The sequence below is a fragment of the Amblyomma maculatum genome, chromosome 11 (genome assembly GCF_055883805.1).
Source record: "Amblyomma maculatum isolate TAMU_Amacu chromosome 11, ASM5588380v1, whole genome shotgun sequence".
Taxonomy (NCBI): Eukaryota; Metazoa; Arthropoda; class Arachnida; order Ixodida; family Ixodidae; genus Amblyomma; species Amblyomma maculatum.
Genome location: NC_139354.1, coordinates 81,912,035 through 81,932,116, shown reverse-complemented (window position 1 = coordinate 81,932,116; position 20,082 = coordinate 81,912,035). Strand labels below are relative to the sequence as shown.

The following is a 20,082-nucleotide window of genomic DNA, read 5'->3' as shown; positions in this document are numbered from 1 at the left end:
AGGAAGGACTATCGCATGTTTAGCGGTACCGTAGCTCTAAAATATAGCTTTGAACCGAAAGCCCTTCTTGATGCGAGTAAAGAGCGTTAAAAAATCAACATACTTCACCTAATCCGCTTCTTATAAGAACTTGTGCTCATAAAACACGCTTTCGGGAAATCTTTTGGGCTTTTCGTGAGCTCTTGTAGGACTTTTTTGTTACTTTTGGTCCTTGCGTTTAATGTGGGCGTTATGAAAATTGATTGCTAATAAATTGCCTTTCTGTGAAGACGAAATCCAAGGCGCCCGTGTGCTGTAAGAGTTCAGCGCACGCTAAAAAACCCCGAGTGGTCAAAAGTTCCTGAGTTCTCCAGCAAAGCGTCTTGCATAGCCTGAGTCGCTGAGCCTACCCTCCTCCATCCCACCAAACCTGCTGTATATTTTGGACGCGGTATCCTCTTGGTTGGTATGAATATAAAAATGACTGTAATTGCATCAGCGGCGTGGGAAACAGTCAAAATAAAGCATGCCATTAAATGGCACCTACTGGAACAGCTAGGTCTTTAAACATGGAAAACACTGCTGCTCCTTGTAGCTCTTGTAGACCAGTAATGAATTGCTCTCTAGAACAGCAAGCAGGAAGTTTAAGATGTGATTTTGCTGTTTGTATTTATGTCAAGCATAAAAAATAAAGGTATGCAAAGTTATTTTTGTCAATATCTGCTCCCTTGGGAAAAGCAAGAGAAAATAATTTGGTATTTTATACCACGTCTGAAAGAAATCAACATAAAAGTAAAAAAAACCACATGAGACAGTTATTTCACGCGTAATAGTGGTAAAACCGATCATATATTACCATCGTTTAGTTTTACGGTATGGGAGGGTGTCCCACAATACGCGGCTGCGATGTCTTCATCCATTGGCCACGTAGGACCTGTGCTCGAGAGAACGAGGAGAGGTGACAAGAGTTGTACACCTACTCGTCGTTGTGTATTTACCTTGAAAATATTTTATAGTGTGGCCAACGAGACCATCAAAGTAATACTAGAAAGGCAAATGTTGCGTCAACGAGGGTGCCAACATACCGGATGTGGTTGAAGTAGAATTTATGCGGTGGTCATGTGTACGCAGCAAGATCGGCAGCGTCGATCTTGCCTTGGAACCATACTGCACAGGGACGAAAATCCTTCCGAATCTGAATTTGGAGGCGGCGGGAGCGTGGGGTAGTTTAAATTACCCCATTACCCAAGTAGTTTAAATATACCCCATCAGGCAAATTCATGTGATCAGGAGCTGTCACTGAAGTCCGCATGAGTCTCGCCGGGGTGGCGCAGTGGTTACGGCGCTCGACTACTGTTCCCAAGAATGCGGGTTCTACTCCCGGCCTGGGCGGCCGCTTTTCGATGGAGGCGACAAGCAAGGCGCCCGTGTGCTGTGCGTTGTCAGTGCAGGCTAATGAGCCCCAGGTGGTCGAAATTTCCGGAGTCTTCCACTACGGCGTCTCTCATAGCCTGAGTCGCTTTGGGACGTTAAACCCCACAAAAACCAAAAACCAAACCAAGTCCGCATGAAGTGATACCGGAAGATGTGTGACGTCATTGTAGCGCAACGATGCCAGTATTTTCAGAGAGAGAATGAAGAGGGTTTGATGCGCAAAGTTGGCTAAAGATTCTAGCACTAATGCTGGGGTTGGAACCCCAGGTCCCCTCTAGCGTTCGAGACCAGCGAAGGTCAGAAGTCAGAAGTCACTCGCTCGTGTCACAGTTGAATAGCAAATGTGACGCCAGCCGTTGTCGAACCCCCGAAGCGGCCAGTGGGACAACGGCATGCCGAACAGATGCTCCTGTGGCAAGGTTCTTCCTCCTTGTCACTTCTGGAGCGCTATCCGTTCTCAAGGCGTCACTGACGGACTTCCATGTGGTGCCAAGGTTTAGTTCATGTCAAACGTGTGGTGTAACCATGCCTTGGTTCAGCTGGCTAGGCAGTGTCACACCATATAGCTGCCAAATATGAATGAATCTGATATGAATCAGAACAAAATTAAGTGCCTGAAATGTTATACCGTAATTACGTCACTACACCGCTTCACATAAAAGAGCACGTCTTTTCAGTTGTGTTGTCTCTGCATAACATAGCTTTCGTTATCATACATGTGTGCGGTTATAAATGTCTGAAAACTGTCTTCGCCGGCTGTTTCTCTGCCCGGAAATAAACGACCGGCGGACGTGTACGAAAAGCCACTTCGTCTACTTGCCATTATTCGGATTACGAATCTACCATCATCTGCTGCGGGGTGGCTACGACATATCTCATTCGTTTGGGTACAGTGATGTGCGGAATGTTTTAAATATAACTTTAGCCATTCTTCTTAAATTATTTGCAGGCTGGGAAGTGCCTAAAAGATATGGCTTCAGCATCACAGATCTTTACTCTTCAGACATGCGGGCCGGTATTAAATGTTTATTGACGCTAATAGCCATTTAAAGTTCAATTTTTGCTTATGTGTGCGGTGTTTGTCTACTGCACCGGTGTGGCTAATTTTCATACGCTCTATTCAGATCTCTTCTCCTTTGACAATAGCTTTTTTTCCATACTTGACAATAGCTTTGCTCCCCGATTCATGTTGTTAAAGACCCATATGCTGCCGAAGACCACTTACTGCACCTCTTTTAGAAATGCCTAACTGTTCTCTGGGGTACTGATTGAACAATCATGCCGGTAAAAACATTTTCGTATGTTGCTGTTACAAAAAGTGATCCTGCTCCCAATAGAATTAAGCCCCTATTAAAATTTAATCGCAGTTCTGTCACAGATTTTGAGAATATATGAGTTACTGCTCGCTTTTTTTCCGGAATGTGTTCGCGTCACACGAGAATTGAGAAAATACTACTTCTTAATTTCGCTCCCTTCAGATGGTCCTCATCACCGCTGGCAACAGATGGGAGATACTCAGGACATTATACATCATTAGGTGAGCTCTATGGATTATTTATGAATTACGAACCAAACCAAGCGAGACGCAAAACGACTAAAGGCAATGCGAAAAGAAAGTTTCGTTAACTGCTAACGACTGTGTGCGGCCATTGAAGACTTTAAACGCGTACCTGTGCATGGTTGCTAATATTGAAGTGACCAAAAAATATTTCTAGCTTTTTTGTGTTCAAAACCTGCTGTTTTGGGCATGCCCTTGCACCTCTTTCTCTGCGTTCTTAGAACCCGTCCTATATCAATCCACGGAGGGCACGCCAGCAAGCGTTTTGGTCTACAAGCCCAACACATACGCTTTCTCGATATCGCTGCTTTGTTAAAAAGTGGGGATATGCTATTAGTGTTGTTCCAAGCAATGGGAAATATGAACATCGCTGCATAGTACTGAACAAAATACGAATCGAAGATTGGTGCTTTTGCTCACAACATCTGAAGATTTTTGCAGGAAACGAACAATCGTGCGAAAGATTCAAGCTCCGTTGGGGACAGTGAAGTGCACTGCCATAACCACTGGAGTTGAATCTAGAGCTGCTGAAAGATTGGGGTACGAATGTCTAATTAGTGGTCGCAAAATTAAACCTAAAAAGTACATCTTCATCGATCTACGTGCTTAATATTATGAACTTTGTTAGTGAGATCGAGAGATATCAGCTAAGGGTTTCCCTAAGAAATTGTTTCCGCGAAGCTTCTGAGGTAGGGCATACAGGCAAGCTTTGCTTGTTTACCTCCAACCATGCTACCTCATTGTCTATTAGACGTCATCTAAGAGCGCAACGAACGCTGAAATACTCATGTAGCCCGTCACGGCTCTTAGCACGTCCTCCGACGCATGCTTATCACAGCAGCGTAACACCTCGACTTAATTGAGGAGTTGCGTTTCGAACATGCTTCTTATAGTAACACGGTGGGCATTATACCTGCTTCAACACATATAAAGAGATATATAAGATATTTTTGGACACAATAGCTTAATTTCGGACTGTTGAGGGCAAACAATGTTTTGTTCGTTCGAAAACTGAATGCAAACCTATTTTTATTAAATTATGCAAACGTCTTAATATACGCACATAATTTTTTGCAACCTATCTTTATATTAAAGAAAATGAAGAGATTCCCGAATGGATGTGATATTTGCCCGTAGAATTGACATTACTGTTGTGCGGCTCCGCAGCCCCTTTAGGTGTTTTAAACCGCGCGCGCATCTTTCTATTTGTATTGTGTTTGCACGGGCGCCGCGAGTGCTCATGAGCAAGCAGATAATCTTGGGGGCATGATGTTAGCGGCGACAGAGGAGGGTAGATAAGCGCGTCGGAAGCAAACGCGTGGCTTTTTTGCCCCGGCGGAGAAGCCGGCGCGGGCAAACGGCGAGAGTCATGGACCAGCATGGTGTGCACGGACGACTGAAAGAAGATTGCTGACACGAAGATGGAAGCAGTGCGTGCAGGAACAGCCTAGGCGTATTCCTGTGAGTTGCTGTCTCGCGAGGAGCAATCTCTCTTGTGGCGCCGTTAGCGCTTTGGCCCCATTGCTCGTTTTATTCGCTCCGCAGTGTGTTTTGTTTCGCCGCGGTAAGGCCCTGACATTCTCCCCGCTTTCCGTTGGTGTTCTATTGTTGCGCGCATGAACAACCTGTTCACAGCGCAGTAGCGCCTCATGTTTCTTTGTTTCGCTTTTTTTGTTTATCCGGAATAAACCGGTGTTTTTTAAGAGACTGGATTTGTCACTCGTCGGGCGAGACCTTGGCTCGCGTACCCGTTTTTTGAAGGTGAGGCCTTCATCTGGCGCCCAACGTGGGGCCCGAACCCACGACCCTCAGATTAAGAGTCTCATGCTCTACCGACTGAGCTAGCCGGCCCCAAACAGGCAGCTACCGGTACGGCAATACTGCAGAACCACTCAAGTTCATTACAAACATAACAGAACATCACACAAATCTTCTGGTCGCTGACCCCCCCCTCAGCTGGAGTGGCAGAAAGTGGTGTCCTCCCTGTCCTGCAGTCTTTCACAGGGTCACAAACGGAAAGATCCAGAATCCAGGCGACACTCGAGCCCTTCGCTTCCATGTTCACGGAGGCTCTTGGAAAAGCTAACGTGCTGACGCACAGGATTGACACCGGCAGCTCCCGTCCGATCCGTTTCAACTCCAGGCCGTTGAGCGTCCACAAGCGTGGACTCCTGGATGCCGCTCTTGATTAAATGGTGGCTACCGGTGCAGTAAGACCCTCAAAGAGCCCTCGAGCGTTTACCGTTGTTCTTGCGCCTAAGAAAGACGGCACAGCACGCTTATGTGTCGACTATCGGCAGCTGAACGCGGTAACAGTCAGAGATTCATACCCTTTTCCGTCAGTTGACTCTGGCATGTATACGTTTGGACCAGCAAAATTCTTCACTACTCTGGACTGTAGCAGGGGTTTTCTGCAGATACCGATTGCCCAGAGTGACATCGAAAAAACTGCATTCACTTGCCATCGGGGATTATTCGAGTTTGTTCGACAGCCTTTCGGCTTATGCAATTCGCCTGCTACTTTTCAGCGCGTGATGGACATAGTGCTAGGAGACGCGAAATTGAACTATGCAATGGCATACATGGATGATGTCGTGGTGTTTTCAGAATGCCTAGATGAATATCTGATCCATTTAACCACTGTTTTGCAACGAATGCAGGCCGCAGGCATCACCAATAATCCACGCAAAGTGCAGTTGGTTTCACGCAGAATCAACCTGCTTGGTTTCATTGTTGAAAGGGCACAGTCCGGCCTGACGAGGAGAAACTGCAGGCCATATTGCAGCTGCCATCACCAGCAAACGTCAAGAGCCTGCAGCGATTCTTGGGCATGGTCGGTTTCTATCGCCACTTTATTCTAAACTGTGCTGACCTGGCAAGACCCCTTCATCAGATTCTCCGGAAAGGCGCCCGTTGGTCCTGGACAGACACGGAGCAGGAATCGTTTCGGGCGCTGTCAACAGCTATCGTCGATACTGCTCGTCTGCGGCTTCCGGACCTAGACCGGCCGTTTACAGTGCAGACTAATGCGAGTGAGTATGGAATAGGCGTTGTTTTGCTTCAGGATCATGAAGGGAAGCCTTGCCCCTTGGCATTTGCAAGTCGCACTCTCTCATGGCCGGTACGAAACTACACGGTAACAGAGAAAGAGTGCTTGGCAATTATATTTTGACATGTATTTGGATGGGGCTGAGTTTACAATTCAGACCGATCATCAGGCACTGTCTTGGTTGTCAAAGCTGCAAACCCCAGCCGGCCGTCTAGCCCGCTGGGCGCTCGCTCTTCAGAAATATAATTACAGGGTGGAGTACAAGAAAGGCGCCTTTAACAAGGCAGCCGACGCCCTGTCCCGAGCTCCGTTACCTGCAAATGGCGAGCAAGCACCGCAAGTCCCGGTGATCGCAGAAGCCGCTGATGCCTGGGGAACGCTGGTTTCCCGTCAACAGCTGCTCGAAGCTCAGCTAAGCGATCCTCAGTGCATCCAAATACGAAAGGGCCTGGACAGCGCCAACCCTGCAGGAAGCACAGCGCCTACCGGCAGCTATGACTGCTACCTGGAAGCAGAGGATGGACTTCTCCTGAGATATATACCCGCTGCCGACACAGATGGTGGTGAGTCCCCATTTCGTGTTGTCGTACCAAAGAGCCTCCGCAAGCTCTTTTTAGAGTATTTTCACGACACACGCCTTGCAGGCACAGCGATGGCAAGAAAACATATCAAAATTTGGGTCGCATCGTGACTTGGCCCCGCATGAGAAAGGATGTCGTGGCATACGTCCGTACTTGTTTTACATGCCAGACAGCGAAGGCAAGGGGAGGTAAACCACCGGGCTTCTTGCAACCTGTGGATAGCCATTACCCGTGGGAAATTGTTGCCTGCGACGTAATGAGCCTTTATCCTAGATCTGTGAAAGGAAATCGCTACTTGCTAGTGGTGACTGATCATTTTTCTAAATGGGTTGAATTATACCCGCTGCGTAAACTGGACTGAAAAGTAGTCTGGGATAAACTCCTGGACGCATTCACTCGGTTTGGCTTCCCGGAGCAGCTAATCACTGATAATGCGACGTATTTCACGGGCAGGATATTTGCTGACACCTGCAACACTCTTGGCGTGCAGCTCAAAAGGACTACGCCCTACCATCCTCAGGCCAACATCACAGAGCGGGTCAACAGAAACCTGAAAAAAAAAACATGCTCGTGGCTTTCACTGAACGTCACAAAGACTGGGATTTGCGAGTGCCGGAGATGGCTTTCGCCACAAGAACCAAAGTAAACCGGTCGACTGGTTTTACGCCGGCAGCTATTCTTCTTGGCCGTGAGCTTCGATTTCCCATTGAACATGCCCTTACCAATGACTCTGATTCACAAGCTCCCAGTTATTCCAGGTTCACCCAGGATCTCTCCAGTCGTTGCTCTGGAACTCTAAAAGAGGCCAGGGAGAACTTGGACATCACCCGCATGGAGCACTGCGGCCAGTACAAGGGCAGGCGTCCTTTGCAGTTCGACGTAGGGGATAAAGTACTCCGCCGCTCGCACCCGCTAAGTGATGCCACAAAAGGATTTGCCGCCTCTCTCGCTCCTCGATGGACTGGTTCTTTTGTAGTAATAAAGCATCTGTCGCGGCTCGCTTACATGCTTCGTCATGTGCAAGGTGGCCGGGAGACTGGACCAGTCAACGTCGCCGACCTGAGAAAGTACTACGAGCGGCCAGAAAGTACGTAACGGCACTCGGGTCTACCAGATGTGAACCACCTCGACCATCGTCTGATGAATGCCAACAATCCAGCGGATTCCTTCAAGCGGGTAGCTCGTGAGAACCAACATTGTTTTTTTACTCCTCCCAGTGCCCTTCTTTGTTTCATTCGTTGACATCTCGGGAGGTGTCCCGTCTTGAGAGGGGGGAGTGCGGGGCTCCGCAGCCCCTTTAGGTGTTTTAAACTGCGTGCGCGTCTTTCTATTTGTATGGTGTTTGCACGGGCAGCGCGAGTGCGCATGAGCAAGCAGATAATCTTGGGGGGCATGATGTTAGCGGCGACAGAGGAGGGTAGATAAGCGCGTCGGAAGCGAGGCGCGTGCCTTTTTTGCCCCGGCGGAGAAGCCGGCCCGGGGCAACCGGCGAGCGTCATGGGCCAGCAGGGTGTGCACGGACGACTGAAAGAAGATCGCCGACACGAAGATGGAAGCAGTGCCTGCAGGAACAGCCTAGGCGTATTCCTGTGAGTTGCTGTCTCGCGAGGAGCAATCTCTCTTGTGGCGCCATTGGCGCTTTGGCCCCATTGCTCGTTTTATTCGCTCCGCAGTGTGTTTTGTTTCGCCGCGGTAAGGCCCTGACATTCTCCCCGCTTTCCGTTGGTGTTCTATTGTCGCGCGCATGAACAGCCTGTCCTCAGCGCAGTAGCGCCTTATGTTTATTTGTTTAGCTTTTTTTTGTTTTATCCAAAATAAACCGGTGTTTTTTAAGAGACTGGATTTGTCACTCGTCGGGCGAGACCATGGCTCGCGGACCCGTTTTTCGAAGGCGAGGCCTTCACTGTTTGTAATACAATGAGTGAGATTTATTACCAGAAAGAACCTGAGATGCGTGCTTATTTTTGTCTATAGATATGCCCGCTGCCGCAATGCAGAATCCAATATTCATACCATGGGCGCCAGGGTAAGTGCATATTACCCTTTCTTGAATTCAGTAAAGAACTGGTCTCGTGCCGAGGCTGTGTAGCACGCTGCACAGACAGGGTAGGTTGAGTTTGGCAGCGTTTGAAATTTTGTATGTTGATAACTATGAATTGCGTGTTTCCAGGTATATTATATTTGGATCAATGGGGACCATAACAGCTGAGAAGGTCACTGACGGATTTGTCGAAGAAGGTTAGTGATCTTTAAAGATATTTGAATCTCTAATCATAATACTTTGTCTGAGGGGAACAGTATTATGGAGAGCAGGATTTATTATGCGCTCTAAGGAACAAAGGTTTCAAGGCAACTTTTAGGACTCAACGCCGGGAATATTTTCATGGTAAGATCTCTGAGAGCAGGCATGCGGGTAGTGATAATCAAGAACATGGTCACACTATTATCCAGCCATGTAGTTTTCTCAAAACTGCATGTTTTAAATTCTTGAATTATTTTATCTAGTGCTTGGTGCTGCGGGCAGCCCACTGTGCTAGTTGCTTATGTAGACGTTCTATGTTTAGTATATGCGGAGAGGAGATTGAGCATGTTATAATGGAATGTTATAAAGGCTAGTTAAAATTGTATGGAATGTGACAGTACCCATACAGATTTTGCCGCGGCCTCAGTCGCAGTCACCCTGTGTCTTATGATTAGAGATAACAATGTACACATGAATAAATCTGCTGAAGAAGTTAACAAGAAACGTTCAGAAGACTGCTGATTAAAAAGAAGGGCGAGAAAATAATGCTATAAATCAGAATTAAAAATTTATAAAATGTCTTTATAATTTGAGAGCTGCTCAATAAAGCGCCAAAGGAAGGCTGTGCATAGTGACGACTCCTACAAACAGCTGTGGAAGGGCCACTTCTAACATCGCACATAACGATGGCGAAATAGTTATTTTCTCAGTCGCAAATTATATAAAGAGGCTGCATCATTATCATCACCATCAGGGTGAAGGCCTTTCTCACATGGCTTCAATTAACCCGGTGTGTGCTAGCAGCATCCACTTGACCCCTGCGAACTTCTTAACCTCATCCGCCCATATAATGTCTGCCTCCCCCCCCCCCCCCTGCTATGCTATCCTTCCCTTGGAATCCACTTGTTACCCTTAGCCACCACCGCCGCCTATCCTCTCTTCGCACTATATGTCCTGCCCAAGTCAATTTCTTTTTGATTTTCACGAGAATGCCCCTAACTTCAGTTATTTCCCTGACCCACTCTGCACTCTTCCTATCTCTTAAAATTTCCCCTACCATTTTTCATTCCATAGACCTCTGCGTTGACCTTGTCTTAAGTAAAACCCTTCTTTATCCTCCGAGTTTCAGCCCCATAAGTGAGTAAAGGTGAGATACAACTGTTGTATACTGTCCTCTTGAGCGATACCGGTAAACTACTAGTTTTCTTTTTTTTTCACTATCTATTGGAATTTGGAATCGATTGGGCGGTCCATTTCGTTCATTTCCAACTGAAGAGTTCTTTGCTCAGTTGTCTAACAATTTGACCTGTTGATTTCTTTCGAATATTTCTATGTTATCTATTTTTATGTTACTGATGTTATTTGTTTCTACCAAAGTATTTACCCACTCCTGCTAGGTCTCCCCTCCGAGACAGCAGTATTTGTAAATAAAAAAATCATTTTACCTCCGTTACCAAGATATCTACCGGTCGGCTTTCGCAGCTTAGTCGTGGATATGCTGCATATAGGAAAAGCTCACGAGATAGGTCTGTGCACTGAAAAATTTATTTCGGCACCATGACCTTAAATGTTACAAGTCATGAGCGGACACGTTTAGTCTTCTATTTAGAAATATCACGAGACTCGGAAGCAAAACGTAGATGCAACAAAACGTTTCTGCGAACACTGCTCAGAAATATTTTGCCACCGATAATTTATGGATCTTGTAAGGCGCTGGGACATTCAATCTTTCATTTTGCTATTCTTTACCATACCAATATTTTGCTCTTTTCTTGCTCTGCTAGGACATGGCTGGCTTTTCCTAGAAGGGAAATATAAGTGGACACAAGCAACTCAAGGAGAATTCAGAAAACGCCGTCTTTGTTTAAGAAAAAAAGGCAACAGACTCTCCCAAAAAGAAAAACAAAAAATGGACCCCCTAGATCTCTTCGAAGTAAGTAAGTTTTATAGTCAAGAGAATGAAATTTTTTGTTTGGTTTGGTTAAGCAAACGAAATGTTAAAGAACAGCTTTGGTATCACACATTTTCATTTATATATTTCATCTTTGTGGTTTGAAATTATCAACCAGCCCTTACTAGGATGAGTGTCAACTACATGCATAATATTTTTTGGGAAATAATCGAGCTTTTCTATCCTAAATTGTACCTTCGTGTCTTGGAACACCTTAAACGATAGTTTTCAAATCTTGCTCTGCGGCTAAAGATTGGAAATATATTTTTATATAGGTGTTGCGGGGCTGGTCACTAAACTAATAAGATATCAACCCAGGTGGTCGAAATTTCCAAAGCCCTCCACTACGGCGTCTCTCATAGCCTCAGTCGCTTTGGGAAGTTAAACCCCACAAACCAAAACCAAACCAATTTCATATCAAGGCCCTACTCGTGGCCGCGTTATATGTTTGCAGGAGTTACGTTGCTATGTCGTCAAGTGATCATACTGCTAATGCTTGAAAAATGATTAGTAAACATTTATTGGGCTCGAAATAAATAGATGGTGCATGCAGGCACCAGACGGGGTGGTTCTCTATTTGCGGGACCTAGCAGCTCCTGGCCCCTGTTCGTCAGTGCGATTTGAATCGACAAGGCTGGGCTGGATACCACGATATCACATCGCTCAAGGGGCTGGGGATCGGGAAGCTTGGAAGATAATTTTGTCTTCCAATCTAATATAAGGAAGCATCCCTATCCCTGCAGTAAGTATTTGTGATGCATAAATGAACCAGTAGCTTTATTGTTCGGTTGCAATCGCAGTTTTCCGCTTCCCGATTCCTCGATTCCTAGTTCTTGCCTTTCCGTGACAATGCTTAGCTCTTGAGTAAATATATGTATGAGAATATCAACAAACTGTTCGGGAAAGGACGTTTAAGAAAACAGGTGCTATGTATTTAGTGGGATGACACCCGCAGACGACAGGACGCCTCTGAAGACGACGCGCACCAAGCCTCGGCAGCTGTGCTCTGTGCCGTCTCTTTACAGCTTCGTCGCCAGTGCTGGGCAAAAACTCTCCAGGCAGTCGACTGCTGTTGCCTTTGTGTTTCGGTTCAGCCGACTGGACCATTCAGATCTAATTGATGGTTGTAGTGGCAGGGCTGATTTATTCAACTGCTTGAAAATGGAAGAGAAAAATATGAATACTTCTACTCTCCAAGACAGTACCCTTAGAAACTGTCAAAATCTTGCTGCATTGCTCCTGTTCGGCAGTTTACCCCAGAAAACACCACTCAGCCATCATTGACAAATTGCCCAATCCATCACCTTATCTATGATAAATGCTTCTCAATCACGAGAAAAACGTGGCCGAAATGCCGCAATACGTTGTCCGCCGAATAGCTGATCTTCTGCAGCCTTCCCAGTGTATAGACACGCACGATGTACAATGAGTGAAAAAAAAGTGCCCCTCTTTCGTTTCCGGTGCAGTCTCATAAGGGCAATAAGAGACGGTTTAAGCGAAGTGATGTAATGATCCACAATCAGCGTTGAAGAATTACCGTATTTTCCAATGTTTACACACCGCATACATTTTAAAGGTTCTTCCTTTGTGTTTCCTTCATGAAACAGGTCCTTACCTCAATTTAGTTTGCTGTTGATGCTTACATGGGTACATTTGTCATAAGTTCTGTAGCGGCTACCTACGTAATATAAGCGATATATGCCAATATTCAAGCCTCCTCCAGAACGTCCGCATTATCGTTGTGTTTACTCATTTCGTTCCCGTTCTCGCTCTTATTTAATGCATTATGTACGAATAGTAATGATAACTGTTCTGGAAAGCGCCGTACAAACTTGCCCATGCGTCTGTTTTGATCGACTGACATGACACCAAAGTGACAACAGATGGGAGTAATTAATTTTGTTGTGATGAGTATGAAAAAGCATATTTGGTTCTCGCGAAAAAATAGTGACACCAAGGCAAAACGGGCGTTTCTTGAGTTCACGTATTCGATTTGTGAAGTCTTCGCATACCTTTTCGCCATTTTACTGGCTATGCCGAAAGCGCTTTGCCAAGCCAGTGAATGTTTTTGCAACTATCAGCTGATGATATCGGGTATGACGCATTATTTTATTCGTTGAACTAAGGAGGTTACTGGAAGTTTTAAGTTATTTCGAATTTGAACACGAGGCAGGTACCGCAGTGTTGAAGGCAGAGTGAAAGGTACACCCCTGGTGGGCAGGGTGAGCTATATGACATAGGGTCATAAAGTGATGAAAGGAGGAACACTTTTTTATTCTGGCCTATACATATACTCTCCTCACATTAGCTTCCATGATCACCTTGTTCATTATTAATAAAATAATGAAAGCTGTATGGAAAGGCCAATCTCTGGAGCTTCCAGAACACGCTTATTTAAAAATACAGAGTTATTTGGTGAGCATATGAACAAGTTGTGTAGTTTATACTGGTACGCAACGAAATATATTTTATGAATGAAGGGTTTGTCCGCCTCGCCGGCAGGGCGCAGTGATTATGGCACTCGTCTACTGTTCCCAAGGATGCGGGATCGAATCCCGGTCTCGGCGGCCGCTTTTCGATGGAGGCGAAAAGCAAGGCGCCCGTGTGCTGTGCGATGTCAGTGCATGTTAAAGGACCCCAGGTGGTCAAAATTGCGGGAGTCATCTATTGCGGCGTCTTTCATAGCCTGAGTAGCTTGGGGACGGTAAACCGTACAAACCAAACATTCGGAGTTGTCCGCGTGCTGAACAAAGTTAAACAAAGACCACGCCCCACAGAAAGAAACTCTTGACTAACGCTATGCTCAAATGAAAGAGCGTAACAAAAAAGACCAAGTTGGAAGAAACGCTAAGCCTTAGGATATGTTAGAACTGAGGGCGCAAATCTAGGGATGTGGTGAAGGGTGGCTGTTCCTGGCTCTACGGAGCTGGGACTGGTAGGTAAACGTCGCTTGTGGGGGGGGGGGGGGGGGGGGCTAGCCTGCCACCGAAGTTTCATCTGTTGCAGGCCGTACTTGCACACGCCACCGCTTATGTGGTAGACGAGGGCTGTGGCGGCGCGCGTCTTTCTCTCCTTCTTTTTTTCTGTCTCGTCTACTTTTTCTCTTCTGTCCACTCGCTCGAGGCAGCGGAGGTGGCTGAGCTACAGAGCCAGTAGTAGTCCTGTGAATTTTCTTTTCCTTTTTCCTACAGCCACAGCAAGAACAAAGCTTCCAGAAATGTCCAAGTTTTACATGAAACCAGGTATTCTTAACATTGTATCGCAACAAGAGTAGGGGCAAAACGAGTTTTTTAATAAGAAACCGCTGAAATTAATATTTTGTTTACAGCATAAATAAGGCTCTCCAGAGAACAATTACCCGCGTAATTTTATTGTGTGTATCATGTTTGCGTCCGGAAGTGTTGGTGCAGTTTTTATTCTTTTACATTAAGTATTCATTCAATTGGTCTCCAACGATAACTAAAATAAAGTGGTTAAATTAATCTGTCGTTCTAAGATGGGCATCAGATAAGTATTTTAGCTGTAATTTGTTTATACTGACAATTAACATTGTGCTCTCGCTTTTCTTTGCAATAGAGAAAAGCTGGTGATGATGTGTTGTCCTTCAAGCTGCGTGACCATGTTGGCCTCCGGGCTTCGTTCAATGTAAGTTTTCTCATCTTTTCATTTAGTTGGAGCATGAACGTCTGAAATATAGCTTGAGGTGCTTGGTATATGCGATGTTCTAGTAATGGAGATGTTTGTAAAGGAGCCTCTGCGTATAGCATTCGTTATAATAAGTTAATTTTGTGATGCATTTCTATAGAAGTTGTTTTGGATAGCCTGTGCCTATTATGGAAAAAAGAGTCAACGACGTTAGTGTTACAGGCGGGAGTGTTGACCACATCAGGAAATCTATTGAAATATTCTTATTTACAAACTACAAAAATAGCGTTTGAGCACATACTTTGGCACGAATTCGTTATTGAAACATTTCTAGAGTAAATTTACAAATACGACTACGGCATTCAGCTGTTTTCGTTGAAATAACTTTAGCTTGTATTGAATATTAATTTTATCATACCACATGGTTGAGTCCCCAGCAGCACAACAGGGCTTCACGAACACCGACTCAGCATCGAAAAAAATTCAGGGGGCACTTTGGCTCACGGAAGTACTTCAAGGCGGAAGCCTTCCCCGCAGCGCTGCCCAGAATAGTGACAGATACTGCGTCTTTTCTTCGCTGTCAGCCAATTTTAAACCCGCTGATGCCTGCTGTACAGCATCTATTTCTATATGCTCTGTGGTGCGGCGATCGAGCTAGAGCCAAATGAAAGGCGCCGCAAGGATGCCTGGATCGAACGCCCGGCGGGTTCAGCTTCATATATGCGTGGTTGGTTGTACAACTTTTAGTTCCATCGGAAACGGGCGTCCTCTTCCCGGCCTCCGGCACGCGTGCCGGGGAAGACGGGGAGTTGTGCGCCCGCGCGGATTAGAGGCTGGCAGGTAGCTCTTGGCTTGTTGCGGCCTCTTTCGCCAGATGGACGGTGCGGTGCTGGATCGCAGGGTCCGCGCTTCGCAGCAGGGTATCCCAGCCTTCTCTACTTGTAATATTATGTCCTATCCCTGGAGATTGTGGGCACTTCCAAATTATGTGGTAGAGGGTCCCTCTCGCCCCACAGTGTTTGCACAGATCATTGTCCCTAAGGTCTGGTAGCGCGTGAAACGCCCAGACCGTGTTCATGAACGTATTAGTTTGTAGCCGCCTCCACGCGACAGCTTCTCTATTATTTAGTCTAACATCTGGCGGGGGTACCAGTCTACGTCTCAATTTTTAATGGTCGATGATTTCCCCATAATTTTGCAGACGCTCGTCGTATGCCCAGTGTTCGGGGGGCTCGACGGCTACCCGGAAGTAGAGAGCTCGGGCTAGCTCGTGAACCGCCTCGTTACCAGGGACGGCAGCGTGAGCGGGTGTCCAAATTAACTGGTTTCCCATTCAGCGTTCTTTGCGTGAGAATTTCGGCCACCTACGGCAATATCCTCCCCTTCCCAAAATTGTGAATGGCAGTTTTGCTGTGCCCCGCCGGGGTGGTGCAGTGGCAAGACGCCCGACTACTGTGCCGGAGTTCCCGGGATCGAATCCCGGCCTCGGCGGCTGCGTTTCGATGGAGGCGAAACGAAGTGGCGTCCGTGTGCTGTGCGATGTCAGCGCACGTTAAAGATCCCCAGGTGGTCGAAATTACTCCGTAGCCCTCCACTACGGCTCCTCTTTCTCTCTTTCCACTTTCATACCCACCTTCCTCCCTTCCCTTAAGGCGCGGTTCGGGTGTCCACAGAGCAAGTGTGACAGTTACTGCGCCTTTCCCTTCCTGTGAACCAATTTAATTAATTAATTAGTTTTGCTGTCGCTAATTATGAATTTGGCTTCCGTTCCTACGCAAGCTAGCGCTATCGCAGCTTCTTCCGCAGTCTCTATGTTGCGGCCTCTGATGGCTGCCGTGGATACCGGTGCCCCTCGGCCATCGACTACCGAAGCTACCGCCACACCTGTTCGGCCACTTGCCGCATCAACAAAGACTACTTCCTTTGCCCCTATGTTCTTGAACCGTCGCTCTAGAGCTTCGGCTCGTTTGGCCCTTCTTTCGACATCACATTCTGGATGCATATTTCTAGGGAAGGGGGGGGGGGGGGACTACCAAGGCATTCCTGATTTCACTATTAATTGTGACATTTTTTGAACTCCTCTGTCTGGGTTGAGGCCTACTTTTGCAAGAATTACTCTGCCCGTCTCGGCCGTGCTTAGTCTGTCCAATTGGGAGACTCGCACTGTCTCCGCCAATTCTGCCCACGTGTTATGCACCCCGAGTTCGAGCAGTCGTTCTCTCGAGGTACCTATGGGCAGTCCTCGCGCCTTCTTAACGCATCTTCGAATCAGGCAGTCTAACCTCTCTCTTTCGCCGGCCTTGATGTCTAGGTAGGGCGTGGCGTAACTGATTCTGCTTATTACGTGCGCCTGGATTAGTTTTAGTAAATTTCTCTCCTTGAGGCCTCTTCCTTTGGTGGCGACCCTCCTCAAGAGCTCGAGTGTTTGCATTGCGTAACTTTCTATTTTTTTTAGGATCTCTCCATTATGGCCGTGAGATTGGATGACCATCCCCAGAATCCTGATCTGATCTACTTTTGGCACCGGTTTGCCCATACCTGAATATGAAACTTCCCGCTATTCTTGCAGCGAAGGTACTTTGGGTTATAAACGAACAACTCAGAGTTATGCGGGGAGCACGAAAGTCCCCTTTTCGCCGCGTAATCGACAATGACGTCGGTCGCTGCCTGCAGGCATTCCTCCGTAATCGCATCGCTCCCATGGTTAATCCAGAGGTTGATACCGTCCGCATGCATGCTAAAATTTAGCCCCTTGATTTGGTTAAAGGGACGCTGCAGCACTTTTTGCAAAAGTTGGGCTTTCAGCAGAAAGCCATAGTTTCTCATGCTGCGAACTCGAATATCAGATTAAAATTAGGCAGAAGAAAGCAGAAATACGCAGCCCGCATGACGGGGCTCACCGCGGGGCGCGCCGCCGCCTGTGATTGGCCAAGACGTCGCGTGACGACATTCTGAGGACCGGGGAAGCTGCCGATGCGGCTCCTTCGCTGCGCTGGGTTGATTGCAGCTCTCTGCGGCTTTGTAAATGTCATTATGGCATGCCATTTCCACACGAATGACCATCGGGATTTTTACCGCATGTATCCGTACGAGATATGGCCACAAACGATGCAGCACTTCCGTTGTGGGGAGCGTAGATTTGGCATGAAAACTTGCTTTGGTTATAGTGAGGCATTTTGAAAAGTAGTATATTTCATTATTAGCAGAAACTACATGGCCCTCAGCGAAACCTCGGCCCGAATTTTCCTGGGAAGGAAGGGCAGCGAACAATGCCCTAGCCGACTACCTCCGTCTCAGGCCTCTCGCCCCGACCGAAAGGTCATTGTGAAAAATGAATCCAAAGCTTGCTGTACCAAATCCTGCTTTGAATGCCAGTCGTGGTACATTGGGGAAACGGAGAATGCTATAAAAAGGGTGAAACAGTGCACAGCTACCACAAGACAAATGAACAATAAGCAAAGCGCGGTTGCGTAACTCTGCAATGCATTCGAGGCATAACGGGGCCATTGTGCTGGAGACCAAGTCAAATGCGCGCAGAATGCTGCTTGAGTCATACGACATTTACCAGACGTTGAAAGCCTTTCCTTTTTATCGTACTGTCACAATACACGTTTAATAAATTGACGGCTGACGTATGTTGAAAGCCAAGCTGCAGCTCCTCCGCACCCATACGTTCATAAGAAAACCGTGTTCCGAAATGTTTTCTTACAAGAGCTTCGTCATTTTCATTTCCAACTTAATGTGCATCCCCAAACAAGACAGGGCTATATAAAATGATGAGGCAGCAACGGGTGCAAATTCGCAAGGCGATGCATTTCAAAAATTTCGATGATTGATTGCTTGAACTCGCAGAAGGAAACCTCGCTCTTTGCGCTCCTTACATGAATGCGCCTATATCCAGCTAAGCGGTACACTCTTATCTTCTAATAATGCTCCCGTAAGGGTTCCACGAACATATCAGGCACATGCCGTGCTGGAAAAGATCTCGCAGTCTTCACAACCTAGCTTCGACACAGCAGTGCTAGTTCGCAAGAATCATCAGCGCGTGGAACGGATGAGTTGTCCATGCTTACAGAAGCTGTTGCGGGAAGCTCTTGCGCAAAAACAAACAAATAAAATGAGACACGCGAATACAACCATGCGCCGATGCTGTCTGACCGTCCCATCATGATATTGCAGTCAGTGAGCGGATTGCAGATGACGGTCCCGACTGGTTTGTACAAGGAAACAGAAGGAACCGCGTCATGGTTTAGCCATGCATTTTTGTCAAAGCCCTATAGAAATCGCATTATAAAGAAACTGCATGCAGTCACAGTTAAGAAAATGCTTCGAGTAGAAAGTTTCCTTTGGTCGGCTTGAATTTATCTCTCTTCTCAGCAACGCCGCATTGCGCCGCGACCTTTTATTACAATGGAAGATTACATCGTCGCGTCCGCAGCCATTCGTGCATTCGAACACATGCAGAGCTGTGTTGTATCAGGTGCACAACACTAAGTTGACGTGTTCTGTACGTCCGCAACGCACGCAAAACGAGGAACAGCGCACGCCGAAAACCCCCTCCGTTGGCTCTGAATGCCTCTGGCTCCTCGCGGTGACGTCACGACGGACGGAGAAGCAAGTGTTCTCTCTCCGCTTTCCTCCTCTGTAGCTGTGGCGCGGGGCGCGGAAAATTTGAATTGCGCGCTTTCAGTCGACAATTGCGCAGGTGTTTTATGCATAATCCAAAAAATGCATGAACAACAAGTAATCCACTTCAAAAGCCTATAGTATTGGTACATTTGAAAACCACTGCAGAGTTCCTTTACGTTTGCCCGGGAGGCCTCTCATTGTCACGTTGAATAGGAAAGGCGATAACACTGAGCCCTGCGGCGTGCCTTTGCTTCCTACCTCTATCGTTGGAGATTCTAAATTTTGAAATATCATGCAGGCTTTTCTGCCCGATAAGAAGTATTTTATGTAGTTGTACGTTCTCTCTCCTACTCCGAGCACTTCGAGCCCTTCAAGGATAGCCTCGTGCCTGACATTGTCGAATGCCTTGGTGAGGTCTAGGCCCAGGAGCACTCTGGCGTCTCTCGACCGCGAGTCTATGATACCATGCTTTAGTCAGTGCATTACGTCCTGCGTGCACAAATGTAGTCGGAAACTGACCATTTCGTGCGGCCACAGGTTGTTTTGCTCCATGAGGCACGTTAATCTCGTCTGTATTACGTAGTGCAGCAACTTCCCCACGCATCAAGTTAAAAAAAATGGTCTCCAATTTTTTATTTGCGGGGGTTTTTCCGGTTTGGGTATTTGTATTATGTTCGCCGTTTACCATTGATCTGGCAACTGGCTCGCTTCCGAAACTTTTCCAATGAATTCCATTAGAAGACTAATAGAGTCCTCGTCCAGATTCCTTAGCATTTTATTGGGGATCCCATTGGGGCTCGGGCCTGATTTAGTTTTTAGTCTTACAGTTGCCGCCCTTACCTCTGCCTCCGTGATGGGGGCATCAAGCGCATCGTTGGGCGTGCCACCGTAGGTCGGGAGGGGCAAACGCTGGCTTGGTTGGTTGTACAACTTTTATTTCCATCGGAAACGGGGAGTGGTGCGCCCGCGGATTAGAGGCTGGCAGGTAGCCCTTGGCTTCTTGCGGCCTCTTCC

At 46.9% G+C, this 20,082-nt stretch overlaps 1 non-coding gene across 1 annotated transcript; it reads right to left on the bottom strand.

Annotated features, from left to right (window-relative positions):
* Nucleotides 1-4,749: 4,749 nt before the first annotated feature.
* Nucleotides 4,750-4,822, bottom strand: TRNAK-CUU (transfer RNA lysine (anticodon CUU)). Its single transcript has one exon. It is a non-coding gene; the product is annotated as a tRNA-Lys (tRNA).
* Between the last annotated feature and the right edge of the window lie 15,260 nt (nucleotides 4,823-20,082).